The following is a 15,642-nucleotide window of genomic DNA, read 5'->3' as shown; positions in this document are numbered from 1 at the left end:
TAAACAGAGAATTCTCCCTAACAACCGCGCACCCCGAAACACACGTACCCAGGCTAATCACGTGTGGGACTTCCCGCGCACCCCGAAGTACATGTACCCATGCCAATCGCGTGTGGAACTTCCCGCGCATCCCGAAGTACACGTACCCAGGCCAATTGCGTGTGGAACTTCCCGCGCACCCCGAAGTACACGTACCCAGGCCAATCGCGTGTGGAACTTCCCGCGCACCCCGAAACACACGTACCCAGGCCAATCGCTTGTGGGATTTACCACGCACCCAGGTACACACGCACACGCTATTTTTCACACAGCGGGTGTCCGTGTTTGTCGGTACCCTTTTGCACCTCATTTGTCCTAGAGGGCCACTGTATGGACCATTCATCATGGCTGTATATGGGTGCTTTTTGTTATCGCATCATTTTGGCGCACATTTTTTTCAGGCACAGGGACGCTACCGCCTGCTTTCTTGTGGCATACTTGTTTGGGCCTATGCGCGTCTTTGACCGTGCGCTGGTTTGCCCTATTCGATTCCATGAATACGGGCTGTAGGCGAGCGTGTGGGCGTTCCGCTCACTTGCCCCCTGTACCTCCCCCGTGACGCCCATATTTTCACGCGTTGTTCCCCATTCCGAGTGTTATGCCCCGTGTTCCGCCTACTTTTGTGATGTGCGCCGCGCTATGTGCGATTTCGCAGTGGCCGTGGCGCACGCTGTTGGATGACCAGTGCGCCGGCGTGCGTGGCGCACATTTTCAGCGCACATCCAATGTTTTTCTCGCGCACGGACTTCCATGAATCGATGTGCGCTGGTTTCCCTGCAATTTTCGCACTTGCACTGCGATTTTCGCACTTGTACTGCGAATCGCACGTTTTGGCACCTCTGCGCAGGAATTTTCGGCGCACATTAATTCCATGAATCGACCCCATAATTGGTTAGGAAAGGTAACTTAAGTATAGGTGTTATATCTGTATATGATAGTAGGGCATGCGGATTGGATAACTCTTATCAGGTGGGCGTCTACGCCCATCCCTCTACATCATCCGTGATAGACATCACTATAACTACGACGTCCTATTGATTACAATATCTATAGGGCTCCAGATTACTTGGTCCATTGTGATTGGGTAGGTTACACCCCTAGACATAAATTTCCACTTTTAATTAGCATCATGCAGAATGGACACCCCTGTGCCTGGTGTCCCAAGTTTCACCCTGCCTCCCTTTCATCAATCAGTGTTTTAGGGCGACGTGTCAATTAGTTGGCTAAGGATGGCCTCGAAACTGTAGTCTCTTATCGGGAAAAGTTATGGCATCCTCGGGTCCTGGATCACGTCAGGCGATTGAACTTCTTCGCGCCTGGCTGGTCATGTGTTAGTTCACCAGGAATCTGCATCAGTTTCTAGCTTTTAGTGCATTTAATTCTGTGTCGGCCTAGCCACCTGCAAGGGCCCCCCTTATCTTGACCTTCATGAGGCAGGCTGGTATGCTCTGAAGTTGGAGTCTTGTGAGCTGATGCTCTCCTCCCATTCGCTGGTTGACCTCGATTTCCTAGGCATGAGCTGCTCTTTGTTGAGTTTCTATTCCGCTCCTTCTCTTGCCTTTGGCTGGGTTTCGAAACTTGGCCTGTCAGGCCTCTGGCCGCCTGGGTACCTTTCTGCTTTTACAAAATGGAGTCGCACTTGTATATTGTGCCTTATTGAGGTACATATATGGTTGACGCTTGCCGCTCTATCTTCTACTAAGCATTGCAAGCAATATCGATTTCTTAGCATCTTGCGTTTCAAGCCTATTTACACACGTTTAACAGGACGGTTGCTTCCATCTTGTCTCGTACCACTGTTTCCTCATGCTGTCACATTGTCTCCTCTCTGTGCCTATTCCATTCAATTTCGTAGTTACTCGCACTGGCGTGTTATCTCCGATAGCTGCTCTTGTTCATTCTCTGATCTGTTCAGGCCCTTGTGTCATTTCATTTCCACTGGCCTTCCATTAAGGCTTTGGGGTCTCTTCGTGGACCGTGTGTAGGTACTCCTCATTTCGTATCAGTGGCTGGTATGGCTGTCTGATAGGGTACTGTGCTGCCCAGGGTTGTCTGGTTATGGGTGCTTCAACCAGTATGGATCTTCTTATGTATACTCGGCAGAGTCCCAGTGCAGCTCTTTGTAGGTTAATTTGCTCTTCATACGTCACATACCTTGGCGAGTATGCTCCTAGTACCTTGAAATGAGGGGAAGGGGTGCAGTCCATGTCTGGGACCTCCTCTACACTCTCCCCTCTGGTCGGTTCATCGACCACTTCTGCAATGGACGTTCACTAGTGTGCATATGCCTCCCCTGTTTTTCGGCAGCCTTATGTATGCCTTGGATCCACATGACCAGTAATGGTCCATAATAACTGCGGTTCCTTGTGTCATTCCCGGAGCTTCAAAGATTTGTCCACAGTTTTGGTTCTCTCCCATCTTCCTTGTGCCATTGTTTTTGAAGCATAGTTTCGGGCTCTCCAGTGGCATTATCTGTATGGGTCACCCTCTATCTTTGACCCATGTTAGCAACTTTACTATCTTTGGTCACAGAGGTTTGCATAACCTCTGCAAATTCTCTATTGCTTCCTTACAGGCTCTAAGGACCATCCACGCTCGGCAGATTACTACTCCATATTCCCATCCATGTGGGGAGACCACTGACCCCCAGATCTGCATTTGGCCTCTGTTCTTCCAGATTTGAGCCTCTTCTGCAGTTTTTCCTTGAACGTTCAGACTTGGGTTTATTTCCCATCTTATCCCTGATCCTTTGACACCAGGGTTCTCGTACCTGATCACATGATTTCTGGTGTGCGCTCGGTTTCTTGTTTTAATGTCCTGGACGTAGACAACTTCATCCGGGTAATCCTTTGCGTTGGCCCATATCAACGAGGCGTCTCTTCCCATAAATTGTCCTCTGGTGTTGCACGTTGCTACATGTGACATACAGTGTGCTTTAGGGACATCAATTTCTACAGCCACGAAGATCTTGGATGTTCCCATGCTGTATGGTAGGAGTGCACAGACGAAGCATTCTCTTTCTGACTGCCTTCATCCTACTTCCTTCATGTGTTGGTACCATATGTTGTTTCCGAGATGGGCTGTGCTGTCCAGGTAGTCATTAAGTTCATTGTTATCTTAATGAGGGCTTCTCTTGATTCTCAGCGTTCTTCTGTAGTTTGCTATGACTACGTCTCTGAATGCATCTATGCTGCTTTTCCACTTCGGGTATCTCGATGGAGCAGGCTGCCTCGACAGCATCGCTGTGGTAGGAGGAGGATTTGTGCTTCCTTTCCTTCCGTTTTGCAGTCTGCCATAAACTTCCTGTAACCACCATTGGTTCATCAACCTCCCAACTTGTGGATGTGTTGTAGGCCTGCGGCTTGTTCCTTGCGTTGGAGCAGGTGTGCTTGCTGTTATAGTTTCTATAGTTCTGTTTTTCAGCTCCTCATGTAGTTTCTTTGCTTGGACTATGAATGGAAACACATAATCTATTAACACGTGTGTCTTCTCTGTGAGTTCTTTTTTGGCCACTTCTGTTCCTTTGAGGGATTTTGCTATTTCCTCCGTCTTTAGTAATTCACTTGGCTTTTCTTGGTTATCTCCTATATTCTCTGGAATTGAATGTTCGGCAGGCAGTCTCTCCTTCTCTGCTGCCTTCGTTGGAGGCCTTGTAGCTATTGACACTTGCCCTTGTCGGTGTGCATCCTGTGTGTGGGTGCGTGCAGTGGTCAGTGCAACGTTTTCATTCATTGCATGCTGACCCTGTCTCCAGCTTTTTTCCCCATTCATTACCTCAAGTGTATACGCATCACTGCTAATTACATTCAATTTTGAATCCTTTGCTTCATCATTAGCTTTTCTTGGAATTGGAATCACTATATAGGGTCTGGGTGCTTTTGTGGGATTCTGATGTTCATTATCTTGTGGGCGTGCTGATAGTGGGACAGTTTGTGCACCAATAAAGAAAGCAGTTATGATTGTTAATGACAGAAAGACAATGATGATCACCAAACCTATACACATGATAGATTTGTAAGACATCTGGCAGCATTTTCTCCCAGGAAAGCGGGGGCGCCTTTCTGTTGTGGGTAAAACCAAGTTACTGTTGTGGGCCCCCATTTCGAATGAGTTCATAGTCAATTATTTATTCCTTCTTTTGCTCTGATTTCGTATTTAGAGAGTTAGGTACTATTAGAGGGACGTGTGCTTCTCCAAATGTCCCCCTTCACGTGAGTGACGACGGTAGTCTCTGGGTCCTCAGTACAGTTCCTGTGCTAGACTAAGGAAAAGGCTTAGGCTAGCAGTTCTGAAACATCACATTTATTTATGCATATCTAAAGTAGGTGAGGTCCCAGTGGATGCCTCGAATTTGCCTTCTGTCCTGAGGACATGCTGGTGACAGTTCAATGTGAAAGAAGAACTGAAAGGACTGCTACAAATTACACAAAAATGGAATGCTGAAAAAATAAAAATAAAAATAAAAGAACGTGTGGCAAAAATAGGAAAAGATGAGCTACTCGTACAAAATAAAGTTGTAAAAATAGGAACAAAAATAAAATAAAAATGAAAATATGGAAAAATAGAAAACGAGTCAAAATCACAAAAATAAGATGTTGTACCAACAGGAACCAAAATAAAAGCAGAAGTCAATATATGAAAAAATAGAAAAAATGTGAAGGATGCAGAAAAGGAAAAATAAGATGGTAAAGTTCTTTTGTCTGCTCCTTTTCGTTCGGTCTCTTGGCGAAAAGTTGAAGAACAGTGTCTCTTTTCTCTATCTGCTCCATAGTGAAACAATGACGACAAAGTTCTATTTTGGATTTCCTACTTCTAAGGCTCTCCTCAGCAGTGGATGTCGATAATTGCTTCTTAGTTGCGCTATGATAGCCCTCAGGAGCCTGTTTAATTGCGCGTTTTTTGCTGGATTTCTGAGGAATGTGGGTATGTCAACATTGCTGGGTCTACCCACTAGTTCTGAAAAGTTTTCAATGAGGTGGAAGAAAACACGGTATACATATTGGCTGTCTTCTGGTGTTAATGACATTTGCTCTGATTGTCTGGCCTCTAGATCACAGGCCTTTCTTGCAGCGTGAACAGTCTTTGTCTCCTCAATCTGTTCCTCTGCTAAAGGTCTCACTGGAATCTCCTTAGGAATTCTCGATGGAAGATGGACAGTTCCACTTGGAGTATTATGCTATGGAGAAGTGTGCCCATGTGTGTGGCATTGGCCGGATCTCTAAGGAAGGTGATGACGTCAACATCTGCAGGCCTTCCTACCATTTCAGGATAGTCTGTGACTAGTCTGAGCATGACATTGTGGGCTAGCTGGGTATCTGCGGGAGTCAGGAACATCTGCCTTGTTTGCTGGGTCCTGATCACAATCCTTTCTTTTGACGTGAACACTTTTTACACTTTCCTGCTGCGTGGATTGCAACCACGTAATTTAATGTGTACCACACTTGGTTTAGGAATTCGTTGTTTCTTGGAACTCTGATGAAGGTTAGGGTATCTGTGGTTCACCCGACAAGTCCTGGGCATTCCTCTATGATGCAGAAAAACAGGGTATATGTAAGTTCATCAATGATCACTTGTGGTGGAAGCATCTGTACCTTTATCACCATACTCTGATAGTACAATGAAGGCTTCTGTGATGACAGTCAGTAGTTGCCAGATTATTTTCTTGTTGGTCGGATCTTGGATAAAGTCTGTGACACTGCCTCCTCTCCCTATGAGTGATCGGTATGATAGCACCACGAGTTGGAAATAGGTTAGCACATCCCACTTGAGACTTCTGCCGGAAGGTATCATAAGTTCTGTGAACAAAGTCTCAACACTGATTGCTTCAGGATACTGTGTTACACTCTCAGACAATGTCTTATTTGTAGTCTATCAGAGTCTTGATTCTTTGTACTTATTGAGTATGTCGTGCTTTCGAACGCTCATTTTATCAATGTTGTTGTGGCTTAGGATGTGCTTCTCTTTACCCTGCAACTGGGATGTACAGAGTGTTCGTTAAGTCTTTATTTCCCTTGTTTGGAGAACCTGTCCCGTTCTATGCTGCACTTTACATCCGGGTTCTTTGTCTTGATTTTCTGCTCATGCGTCCTTCTTCTTCACCATGGAACTTGTTTGCACGTGCTGATGTTGTTCCCCGTTGTCTGTGGTTTCTTTGCAGTCGGATGCAGCAGGAGGGCTCTCCCCTATGTAGGGCTTAATGTCATTTATGAAGATCCATGCCCTTCTGCCCTGGAGCTTGACGGCGGAGGGGATGCAGTCCTCTACAATAAACGGGCCATTAAATCTTGGCTCGTCCCACCTTTTCCTGGTAAAGTTCTTCACCAAAACGCTGTCAACAGGGAAGACGAGGGGTGCATGTACACCTTGCTCAGTGTCTGCTTCAGCACTTCCTGCTGTGTTTTGTGCTGCTCCACCCCCTCTTCGCTGTCACTGCAGCTGGTCTGAAATGACAGAGGCACTGGATGTCAAACAGTTTAGGTACTTTTGCATCTCTGTTCCCAGAACCTCCCTAGTCGGCTGGGCGTCACAACTAGCTCTATCTCTGGGGGTAAGAGGGGTCCTCATCCTTCTGCCTATAACTATCTCGTGCGGCGTGAGGTGATGGTCGGAGCCTGGTTGGTTCCAAAGTGCATACAATGCCCATGGTAGACAGTGCAGCCATCCCTTCTTTAATGTGAGCTTCAACCTGGCTATCCTCTCCTTAAGCAAGCTGTTGATCCGTTCACATATCCCATTCCCCTCTGGATGATATGCCGACGAGAACGTGTGCTTTATACCAAGCAATAAACTAATCTGTTCGAACACTGAATTTACAAAGTGGGCCCCATTATCTGATCTCATTACCTCGCACACCCCCCATCTAGGGAAACCTCCTCTCACCAGGAACTTAGCAGCACAGGCAGCGTTAGGGTGTGTACAGGAACCTGTTTCTATCTATCTAGATCCATCTAGAAAATGGACACACCACCACAATTAAATACCTGTAACCATTGCACACTTGAATCATGTCGACGTAGTCGATATGTAAGTGCTGGAATGGTCCGTTAGGTCTGGGAATGATTCCTCTCTCTACTTTTAATGTGTGCCCAGCGGTGAATTGCTGGCAGATAATGCAGTTCACCATGAAAAATGCAACATGCTCTACCAAATTCGGTGTGAACCAGTCTTCTGCAAGCGTTGCAGCAAGATTTTCTTTTGTCATGTGGATGGGGTAGTGCAGTTGTTCTAATGCTACCTTTCGGAGGGCGACAGGCATTACTGGGTTACCAGTGCTGTCTTGCCTCCACAAACCGTCAGAGGGGTTTAAGGAACACCCTTGATGCTTCCATAAATTCTTCTCCTCCTGTGGTGCCTCTCCCTGAAGCTCCATTAGCTGAGTCTGCCCCATATTACTATAGGCTTCCCGTGTGGCACGCGCTACCATCATTCGCTCATGGGTACGTGCCACCTCCACGTCCATGATTGTTTCATTCTTGGATACCATGTGCTTGGCTTCCATGTCTGCTTCATGATTTCCACGTGACACGAAATCTGTCCCCTTGGTATGAGTGGCGCATTTCACAACCTCTATGCCCACTGGGAGCTGTAGTGCTTTTACCAGCCTGTCCAATAAGGCTGCATGTTGCACCTGGCGTGCCGTCTGCTCGGAGGTAGCCCCTCCTTTTCCAGTGCGCTAGACCTGCATGTACTGTGGACGTCACATAGGCTGAATCACTGTACAGAGGTACTTCCTGGTCTGCATGATTCTCAATGGCAAATATCAGTGCCAGCAGTTCTGCAGCTTGCACCGAATAGTGAGAGGGTATTTGCGCACTGATGAGTACTCCTAAACTCTCCATTCGCTAGGTGCTTTACCGCGGCCATGCCTGTATACCTTTGTCCGTCTTCTTGGTCAATTCTCAAAGACCCATCAATAAAGATGATCTCTCCACCTGCCAGGGCATTTTCTTCATAGAATTCCTCATAGTTTGCACAGTCGTGTATGGGTTCTCCCTCTGTGACTGGCTCAGCTATGAACGTAGCAGGGTTTACAGTTTTCACTATTTTGATCGATGGATTAGAGATAATCACCTCATAGGCAGATGCTCTTTGAGATGTCAGTGTGCCCTTTGGTTTCTCCAATATGGCAAGCAGCATACAATGTCATGGAGCACCCCATCACAATGGATGACGCCTTCTCGATGGCGAATACGGCGGCAGCTAGATTTTGTTCGCATGGGAAGTGGCCCTTCATGATCGGGTCCAGACTCCCGCTGTAATATGCTAGGGGCTTGTACCCCAGCGTGGTTTACTGCACGAGCACTGCCGTCATAAAATTGCCATCGTTATGTGAGAAAAAGTAGAATTCCTCTATGTAATTAGGGATCCCGAGAACTAGGGCCTTACAAATTGCCTCCTTGAGTTCTGTAAACCCTTTCTCAATTGCTTCATTCCATTCAATTTCTCCTTTTGTTGCCTGGACCTTTTTAAGGGCCTGTAGCAAGGGTTTGGTATACGAGCTGTAGTCAAAGACCCATGCTCTGGCATAATTGCACAGGCATAAGAAGCTTTGCATTTGTTTTATCGTGCGTGGCTTGATAGCTTCAGCCCTTTCTGGGTTACCTTCTTCCCCTCATGTGAGATCAGTTGCCCTATGTACAACACCTCCTGTTGGCAGTATTGCAACTTTTCCTTGTCTACTTTGTATCCTTTCTCAACCAGTATAGTCAATAGCTGGACAGAATCGTGCCTGCATTGCTCTTCAGTGGTGCTGCAGATCAGAATGTCATCTACATACTGCAAAACAACACTGTCCACCGTAATATTGCTTAGGTCCATCTGCAGGACTCTGTTGAAAATGGATGGAGACTCACAGTACCCCTGTTGCAACCTCGCACTTTTAAGGCGCATTTGTCTGAAAGTAAATGACGTCAGGTCTTGAGAGTCACGGTGCAACGGGATTGAGAAGAACACAATTTTCAAATCGATCACCGTGAAATATTTTGCCTTAGTGGGTATGTTGCACAGAATTGTGGATGGATTAGGGACTAGAGGGAATTCAGCTTCAACTATATTGTTAAATGCTCGCAAATCTTCGATTAAACGCCAAGACACTTCCTTTGATTTTTTGACAGGGTAAATCACTGTGTTGCATGTTGATTCGGATGTCACTAGGATGACCTGCTCCATCATGGCGGAGATTGTCTTCGCTATTCCTTCATCTGCCCCTCTGGACATGGGATATTGTCGCGCTCGTGGTAAAATTGCTCCTGGTTTCAGTTTGATTTTCACTTCACCCGCCCCTTTCAGGAGACCTACATCATAGGGCCCTGTAGTCCATACTGCCGCAGGCACTTGGGCCATGTCATCCTCAAGGTATTCTGGGTGTACCAGTGCAACATCATTCTTTGTGGCACCTCTCGTTTGATCATTTTGACTCAAAATATGAGACTCACCTCCACCCTTGTCTCTTTTATGTCAGGGTGTTCTTCGAACAGATCGTCATCAGTGATGTCAGTCACTCAATACGCTTCTTCAATGGCAATAATCGCACACCATGTCTCCCTTCATCGTCATATCCTTCAACCAATACCACTTTTCCTCACACTGCGGCAGATTGTATCACCAAGGAAAATACTTGTCCCTCCTCTTCGTGCATGGGTATTCTTGGTCTGAATAGAAATTCATCAGGGGTCTCATAGTTTTGTCTGCGAAGCCTGGCAATCCCGCCATGAGCACCCGCACGCCATATGCAAAGACTTCTGGTTCTAACGGTATAGCTCTCATGGATATACGTCCCGAGTATGCTCTGATCATTTCACACACGTTTGAATAATGCATTCCTGGGGTGGAGCATACTATACCATACTCTGTAAACTAGATAGTCATGTTTAATTTAGTCATCAGGTCCCAACCCAGATTTTTTACTGGGGTCTGGCGTGAATATAATAGAGGTACATTCATTTCGCGCTCTCCCACTGAGACTGTGAGTGCATCTGTAAAGGGAACTCTACTATGAGCTCCAGTGAAACTCTGGGTATCTATGGCCTCGCCGGACGTATGCATGAACGCGTTGCACCCGTGTCAACTAGGAAGGAATATTCTTTACCCCCTATGGTGACATTCACCCTAGGTTCCCTATTAGGGTCTGGAGTCACTGATAGGATAGAACACATTAGAGTCTCCCGTGAGCTGTCCTATTTTATATATAGGTTCGGTCCACTGTACACTTGTAGGTTTCTCCTATTTCCAGGGTTAATTCCCCCTCTGGGATTATTGCCATGAGCCATCTGTGGCGGTGCCTGATGGGGTTGTCCTTGTGGCATATTCCCCATGTTTGGTGGTTCAACCACTTGCTGTGCACCTTGCTGCAAGCCTGCCGCCTGCTGCTGCACTGGTAATTTTGTGCACCGCCCTGTTGTGGGATGGCAGGTTGATTCGCCATGCCTGCCCCATCCCTTGTTATTAGCCACATGCCATGACTTCTGCACATGCGTGACACGTGTCCAGTCATTCCACACAGCCAACATACTGGTGGTGGTCGGTCCATCTGTCCATCTGGCATAGTTGGATTGCCCATCTGTGTGTGCTGGAAGCCACCTTGAACATTCTGAAAACCTCCTTGGTTACCTCAAAACCCTCCCTGATTATTTTGCCAACCTCTTCCTCCAAAACCTCTTCCTCTTGGGTAAAATCCTGTGTTACCCTGATTATTCTGTGATGAGTTAGTCACGTGTATTGCACTTGGCTCGGCTGGGCTGGTGAGCATGGCTCCCTCGAGAGCATACTTCGAGAGTTTCCTTTACACTAGATTCGCCTCCTCTCCCTTACGAGGTGCCGTCTTTTTCCGATTCTTTTCTTGCAACAATCGACAATAGTGCGCAATTGTCAATTGTATTTCGGCCCATGGTTTAGCTTTGATTCCTACCAATTTCTTGAGTTGTTTTTGCACCGGTTCTGGTAACCCATGGCACAATATATGGTAGGATACAGGGATGGATTTCGTCCAAGATTCATGAGTTTCGAGCACCCACTCGTCTTGAAAATTCTGGATATAAAGCAACGGATCCTCTGACTCTTTCATGTTTCGAGTCATTATAGCTCCCATATCAGACGTGTCTAGATATAGCGTACGCAACACTTTCCACACTGCTGCTCTACAGTTATTAAATGGTGCTCCGTCATGGGAGGCGTTAGTTATGGTTACCCTAGTGTAGCCCGCCCTTTTCCACACGTTGTCTGCTCTTTTACCAAGTATAGCAATTAGGAGCCCCTTAATGTCCCCTATGGCTAGGGTGACACCCCCCGTCATTTTCTCTAACTCATGTATCCACTTTCCGGCTCCAGAGGTCAGCATTGGAAGCTTATTTTTAAGGTTCTCTCGGTCCATGTGCGGCCATGGAATATATTGCAGTCTTGCTCCCCCTTTTTCTAGCAATGGCAATTGGAATGCACAGTCCTCCTTCTCCTTCCCCATACCTCTCCGGTCTTTCGCCGGGTTGGCGTTCCCGCCTTGCCGTCTACCTGGCAATGCCCTTAACCTGTCGGCATAGGCAGGTGCTGACGCCCACCTCTGACCATGGGGTGTTTCTTCATGTCGGCTGGACTGTCCAGCGGACTTCGGTGTCCTACTTGTGGACCCGCTAGCATCTGACCATCGTACCTCTCGGTCCCTTGGGAGACGTTTTTCGCACCGTCTCCCTTCGTCATATGACACTTCCTCCGTTTCCCCACCGGAGTCAGACTCCGAATACTCCCAGTTTACGCAACTTCTTACATCTTCTTCGTTCTGCCCAATCTCTAGCCTGTCTAGGGACAGTCCCCTGCTCCCACTACTTCGGGTGACATCCTCAGTGTCATATAGCTGAGTGCTCTCTAAGCGCTCATCCTCCCTTCCCCCTTGGGAAATTAGTTCCAGCCCCATCTCGTGATAGATTTTATCAATCGTTTCCTCAATGCTTTTGGTGTCAGTCATCTTCAATATTTGTCCCGCTTGTACCTCGTACCGCACCACTTGCAGGAAAGAATTCTTCTATGTCTTCCCATTCTACAACCGGGTTGGGTTTTTTAACTTCCCGTTGTAAATATTCTAGATCTCGTGCCCTCTGTCTGCACTTACATTCTGCTTCCTCATCTATTTCTTTTTGCTTCTTTGCTTCTTCTCTAGCCTTATCTACTTCCCTCATCCGTTCATTTCTACGTTCTTTTGCCCTTCTACTTTCCTCATCTTCCCGCTTCTTTACTTTCCTTTCTTGCACTCTCCTTTCTTCCTCTAACTTTAGCATGTTCTGCCTGTACCTTTCGTAGGCTGCGTATTGTGTGCGACTGAGCGGTATTCCTTGCTCTTCGCGATATAGTTGTTCTCGCCTCAACCTATCCTTCTTTCTTACCCTCTCGTCTCTCATGTCCTTTTCTTTCTCTTTTTCCTTTCTCTGCACCTCATCGGACCGTTCACTCGGCCTTACGTCATCACTTCCTTTTCCATCTAATTTCAATAGTACCTGTCCTCCCATCCATTCGTCCTTTGCGAATGTTAACTCATCGTCCCCTTTTCGCTTTTTTCCCTCTCTGTCTTTCTCGAGAGATGTTCTATTCTGTGTCTGATCCTTTACTTCATCGCTGCGTCTCTCCTTGTCCCTCGGGTCTAGGGAGGCAAGATTACTTTCCTGCTCCTTTTCTTTGATGTTGTCACTACTGTATGTAGGCGACTCATATGCCGGGTTGCTGTACCCCGTGGCTGCCTTAAGTTCTCTTAGCGGGTAAATACCCTCTGACTTACTCCCTTCAATTACTGGCTCAGGCAGGGCAGGTGGCGTGGTAGGCGTCTCACCCCCCTCTGTACATACATTTAATATCCAATCTGCGGGTGGTTCTTCCACCTTTGTTTCTTCAAACATTTTCCACAACTCAAGAACAGCAAGACGTTTCTTTAGCTTCTTGCCAGTATATGTGGTGTGTAGGAAGGTGGTCATGTGCTGTAAAACAGCCTTAGAAAGTGACCCGTTCTGGGGCCATGGCATAAACATCTTATTAGCGTTACCCTTAACCCACTCCTTGCTATATTTCTTCAGTTTTATTGCATGCTTGGGCAGTTGCTTGCATAAATGCGCATGTGGGGTAACTTCTTCCATTCCTTCTTTCGTCACCACAGTGATTATAAAATTCTATGACCCTTCAATACTATGAGCGAGCACCAAATACGCAAGCTCCAATCCAATCTTTTCGCGCCAAATTTTATACCAACAATTTACTCAAAATTCATCAATTCAGTGGCGATTCCCTCTTAGTTACAAAATTGCGTAAAGCCAAAATGCATTTCAATCAATCATCAATACAGTTATTTCACATTTAACATACACAGGACATATATGACAGACTAAACGGACGCCAGCTGGTCACACATATACCTGCCTTCTAATGAATACCCCACCATGGGATGTGAACGAACCCCTTTGTGACGTCTTTAATCGTCACCGTAGCCTAAATTGTTCCCCCACTGTAGGCTCTGGGCTCACGTTCATTCTGACCACTCTTTAAAGTGCAGGAACAAGTTGAATCTTTATGTTTTTGCTCAGGTGCCCTCCTGGTATTCCTTACGTTTTATTCTTCTCGGGTGCCCTCCCCGGTATTCCTTACATTTTACTTCAGGTGCCCCCCTGAAATTCTTTATGTTTTATTTCAGGTGCCCCCCTGATATTTTTTACATTTTATTTCTTATGCTCGAGTCATTACCCCTAATATATATACAGTCTTCTCTACTTCTAACTATTTTATTGTTTCTCCACCACCCTCCGTTACCTTTCCCTGACTTACCCTAATGCCTACACGACATTTGCCAAAGTAACGAGTCTGTTGTTTTACTCACCGATCGCATCTTTTCCTCTCCGGAGCTTCCGGATCACCGCCCCTTCCTCTTCCTGCTTTTAATATTTTCGTCCGATCCGCTGCCCGTGGAAATGAGAAGGGTTATACTTGGAAAGGCAGGTTCCTTCAGACCCACTGCAGATTTTGGAATTGTTACTCTATCATTGTCCACGGGGAGCTTCTCAGTCTACTCAGCCGGAATGGTGAAAGGACTCGATTTTACCGAAGGCCTGGAGTTACTTTGTGCAGTCGGTTTAAAGGTGTCTTACAACTATCAATTGATAATCAATAATGGATGGCCGAAACCATCCTCACGCTACCAAGTGTTCTGGAGGAGAGGAATTCGCTGACCGGCCCATTGGTCAGCACTCACCCTCTAGAACTTGCAAGACAAGATAGCTGCATCATGTGAGGACACAGGGTGCAGGATTCACTTACTCCGACACAACTCAATAACGAGGACTGAATAGGTTGGCAAAGGGAAGTCCGTATAATAACAAGCACATCAAACAGGGAAACAAACGGGAATCAGCTGTAGTGCGATCACCTGTCTCGCTCCGACTTCCTCGAACTTCAGTCAGACAGCACTTCTTATAGGCAAAAATCGTGATTACTGACGTCTAACTTTACAAAAATCACAATGCAATATCATTGGTTAGGAAAGGTAACTTAAGTATAGGTGTTATATCTGTATATGATAGTAGGGCATGCGGATTGTATAACTCTTATCGGGTGGGCGTCTACGCCCATCCCTCTACATCACGCGTGATAGATGTCACTATAACTACGACTTCCTATTGGTTACAATATCTATAGGACTCCAGATAACTTGGTCCATTGTGATTGGGCAGGTTACACCCCTAGACATAAATTTCCACTTTTAATTAGCAGCATGCAGAATGGACACCCCTGTGCCTGGTGTCCCAAGTTTCACCCTGCCTCCCTTTCATCAATCAGTGTTTTAGGGCGACGTGTCAATTAGTTGGCTAAGGATGGCCTCGAAACTGTAGTTTCTAATCAGGAAAAGTTATGGCATCCTCGGGTCCTGGATGACATCAAGCGATGCTACTTCTTCGCGCCTGGCTGATCATGTGTTAGTTTACCATGAATCTGCTTCAGTTTCCAGCTTTTAGTGCATTTAATTCTGTGTCGGCCTAGCCACCTGCATGGTCCCCCCTTATCTTGACCTTCATGAGGCAGGCTGGTATGCTCTGAAGTTGGAGTCTTGTGAGCTGACGCTCTCCTCCCCTTCTCTGGTTCACCTTGATTTCCTAGGCATGAGCCACTCTTTATTGAGTTTCGATTCCGCTCCTTCTCTTGCCTTTGGCTGGGTTTTGAAACTTGGCCTGTCAGGCCTCTGGCCGCCTGGGTACCTTTCTGCTTTTACAAAATGGAGTCGCACTTGTATATTGTGCCTTATTGAGGTAGATATATAGTTGGCGCTTGCCGCTCTATCTTCTACTAAGCATTGCAAGCAGTATCGATTTCTTAGAGTCTTGCGTTTCAAGCCTATTTACACACGTTTAACAGGACGGTTGCTTCCATCTTGTCTCGTAGCACTGTTTCCTCACGTTGTAACATTGTCTCCTCTCTGCGCCTATTCCATTCAATTTCGTAGTTACTCACACTGGCGTGTTATCTCCGATAGCTACTCTTGTTCATTCTCTGATCTGTTCAGGCCCTTGAGTCATTTCCACTGGCCTTCCATTAAGGCTTTTGGGGTCTCTTTGTGGACCGTGTGTAGGTACTCCTCATTTCATA

Source organism: Ambystoma mexicanum, chromosome 11 (genome assembly GCF_040938575.1).
Source record: "Ambystoma mexicanum isolate Mex_15411 chromosome 11, UKY_AmexF1_1, whole genome shotgun sequence".
NCBI classification, from domain to species: domain Eukaryota; kingdom Metazoa; phylum Chordata; class Amphibia; order Caudata; family Ambystomatidae; genus Ambystoma; species Ambystoma mexicanum.
The sequence above is the reverse complement of the archived record's forward strand: the minus strand, read 5'-3'. Positions refer to the sequence as shown.